Genomic DNA, 4,189 nt, shown 5'->3' with positions numbered 1-4,189 from the left:
GTCATCGTTGTCGTTGTCATCGTTGTCGTCGTTCTCTTCCTCCTCCCCACACCTCTTTCACATCCTCCTCTCCCTCCCTCCCTCCCTCCCTCTGCTGCTACTGCTTCTCCCCTCCTCATCCTCCTCATCATCTTTGATATCTATTTCAAATTATCGAGTACGTTTTCGATAATATATTCATAGCATAATTGACTGCTTAGCATCAAGTTGGCATAATAAAATCGTTAGAGCACCGGACAAAATGCTTCACGAAATTTCATTCGGCACTTTACGCTTCATGTTCAAATACCGCGCTGACGTCAAATTTTCCCTGTATCCTTTTGGAATCGATAAAATAATGTACCAGTTAAGTACTGGACAAGTAACTCATTCCTCCTCAAATTGCTGGCTTTGCGCCCAAAATTGAAACAGTTACATAGATTGGATCCTCTCATGGTTCCTCTCTTCTTTCTTTGTTCGTTTTCCTTTCTTCTTCTCCTTGCTTTATTTTTCTTCTCTTCGTCCTCCTCCACATCATCATTATATCTATGTGGTCCTTCATCTTGTCTTGGTTCGGGAGGCGGAAATGCAAAGGTCGGTGGTAGTAAAGGAACTGTTGAGAGATAATGGTGGATGTGGTTACTGCTAGCAATCTCTCTCACACATTCGCGTACGCGCATTCAGAGCTATTTTAGACATCGTAAACACCCACATACATATTCATAGACGCATATATGCATACAAATACATACCAACACGCGCGCATACACATACACACACGCTCACAGGGGAGAACCCGTACACCCAGAAGTGTGTGACAAAATAAATAAAAGTATTGAAACAAAACAATAAGGGAAGATAAAGCAGCCAAAATTATAAGAGATAAAAACTAGATTAAATAGATGAACAAAAATACAAAGGAATAAAAACAGAAGTGAATTAAATAAACCAGGCGTTGACACAACGCCAGGAGATACAGACGTGCATAAAGCGGATAAACATATACTGACACTCCGTCAGCTGCGACGACGACGATTCCAGCTGATTCGATCAAAGGAATAACCAGCTTATGAAATTATGGCTGAGCACTCCACAGACACATGCACCCTTAACGCGGTTCTCAGGGAGATTCAGCGTGACACACAATGATGTTACAAGGCTAGCCTTTTGAAATACTGATGCTACACATATTTGCCAGTTGAGTGGACTGGAACAACTGGAAATAAAGTGCCTTGCTGAAAGGCGCATTGCGTCGTAAGGTATCGAACTCACGACCTTACGATCTTCAGCCGAATATTCTAACCACTTAGGTACGCACCTTCACGATATACATATATGTTTTCGTTCATCAAAGCAGTGACTTTGAAGTGAAGAATAGTTGCACATGGTTAATAGTTGCACATCATCTTGTGTGTAACCATCTCGAATCCAGTCTCGTTGAACAATGAATCGTTGAACCATGAATCTTTCATTTTTTTTCCGTACAGTTCAATGGATTCAGTCTTCACGTGGCGAGGTAGGCAAACCCAAATATGCTAATTAATCCATAGTTTGGACCCAGACAGTTGCTACTACTCCGGGTCAGAGTATAACCGGGAACAACAGTGGTTAAGAGATAGCTGTATACTCCTCAAAACTTTGGAACTCTCAAATCACCGCCTCATTAATGGATGCAGTTTAAAGACATGTCCATGACAATGATATACATGTATAGAGATGCATATATCACCAGCACCACAAACAATTATATGCAGTTTCCCCGCGTTTTCCATTTACTACATTGTTCACGTTTCCAACTTCTCCATCACCAACATACACTTCTCTTTATATTTTCTTCTCTTTATATATCTTTCGACTTAGATCTGTGTACGCGTAATTAATTCAGTCACTGACAAGGTCTTCGGACGAAACAGACCATATTTTATCGAACTCATGGTTAATAAACAAACAATAAACTTTTGAAATTATGTGTGTGTGTGTATCAATATATCTACCTACATATACATAAACACACATACACACAAACACATACACATGTGTGTGTGTGTGCATGTCATGTATGCAAGAATATGGGTCTGTATATATGACCGTCAAAACCCTGGGTACTTAGACGACAACAACCACCACCACTTGACTTGTACCTCTTACTCTAACTACTTCTGCAAATGTTGCTACCACCACCAAAACCACCACCACCACCACCACCACCACTACTACTACTACTACTACTACTACTACTACTACTACTACCACCACTACTACTACTATCGCAATATTTCTTTCTAATCTAGACGCAGGACTAGCAATTTTGAAGCAAGAATTCCAGTCCAATATATTGACTCCGATATTATATACTATATTCCCTCATCCTCTGGAGGATAAAAGCAAAGCTGGCATCGGTGAAATTCGAGCTCACAGCCTAAACACGTGCTGCAAGTAGCACATTTTCCTACCCATTAATGGTTCTGCCAATTTACTACCCTGCCCATAAAATAAAAGAAGCCATCACAATCATCATGACAATATCGATTACCATATCCTTCACCTTTTTCTCGCCGTCATCGCCTTCATTGTAGCAGTGTTAGACATCTTCGTTATAACAGGCTTCGTCATAGTCATCTTCGTCATAGCTGTCCTCATCGTAGTCATCTTCGTCATAACTGTCTTCGTCGTCATTGTCAAAGTCAATCGTTTTCATCAACGTCGACCTCATCATCAACATCATCATCATCGATGACGCCGTCGTTGTCGTCGTCATCATTGTCATCTATACATCATCATTTATCATTATCAATCAGAGCACTGCTATCATTACAGCACTTACAGACACTACCAAAAATTACTGTCATTATTATATCTGCAAGGTCATCAGTAATTTTAAGGACGTTAGATTGCCAGTGTGGTTTGAATATCGATCGCCTAAATGATTTATAGTCTTCTGTTATGCCTCTTTACTTACCAATTACCAAATCCTCCAGGGTCGACTGCTCGTTTTAATTTTTCTCCAGCGATATTCAGCAACTATAAGCTTCCCCAAAATATTAGGCATTGTGTTTTTGCTAAAATATTTGATAATACTTATGATTCGCTAACACTGTATTTATTCCGACTGATTACGTTTTGAGTTCAGCTCATGCCAACTTCTACTTTACCTCTTATTCTTTCGAGATCAATAAAGCAACGTACCAATAAAGTGTTGTGTCGATTTAGACAATTAACACATCTTGAATTTGTTTTCTTGCGCCTATGTTAAGCGTTTTTTTTTTTATTATTTAGTCGTAGTTTTACGCCGAGTTTTCACTGCGACACTCGAGGAAGGCACCACAAGCAAAATTAATTCTTTTCCAGCCTCAGGTACTAAGTTTGTCATTCGGTACTGCTATTTACTTTTTTTTTTGTCTATAACCGTGTACTTAAGTTGCCTTAGAATTTGGACACCTAACGATTCTCTTGTAATAATTCCAAAACCCTGCTTTTAGCTTGGTAATGGGATGTTTATGGCAAGGACATAACGTGGTAACAAAGTCACAGTTGATTTTTCTGAAGGACTATGGTGGCGCCTGCTATTTGTCTTCTGTATGTATTTTTCCAAATTCTCTAGGCATAGTTGTGGATCAGAGATAATGAAAAGTAGTGTCTATCTCGAAGGTCTGCCGCAGCTGAAATGCATTTGTGAGAGCTGCGGGAACTGCACATTACTTGGTTTAACGGTTTGCACTTCGAATTTAATGAAGACTTGCCATACTTAATCGCTTCTTTCTTGGTGGAAGTGTTTTGTTATTGGCAAGAGAATGAGGACTTTTCCGGTTGCATGGGTCGGAAAGTGATGCTGATCTTCACGACGAACGTGGACAAGAGGGACTGCATCGACAATCTTCTGCACTAAATTAATTTTGATGCATGCAAAATATTCCCCCTCTTCTACCACTGTCGACACCACCACCACCACCACCACTACTACTACTACTACTACTACTACTATAACCACTACAAAGAGCTTTTGCAAGTGAAGCACTGCCAACACCTTTACCATCATTGTTACAGCAACTATTACGTTTGTCGCCGATCTGCGTATCGATACCCTCACTATTACTACTACTACTACTACTACTACTACTACTACTACTACTACTACTACTACTAAAACAACAACAATTACCATCACTATTACCACTAATACTGGTAATAGTAATGCTACTCTACTACCACC

The sequence above is a fragment of the Octopus bimaculoides genome, chromosome 3 (genome assembly GCF_001194135.2).
Source record: "Octopus bimaculoides isolate UCB-OBI-ISO-001 chromosome 3, ASM119413v2, whole genome shotgun sequence".
Lineage (NCBI taxonomy): Eukaryota > Metazoa > Mollusca > Cephalopoda > Octopoda > Octopodidae > Octopus > Octopus bimaculoides.
The sequence above is the reverse complement of the archived record's forward strand: the minus strand, read 5'-3'. Positions refer to the sequence as shown.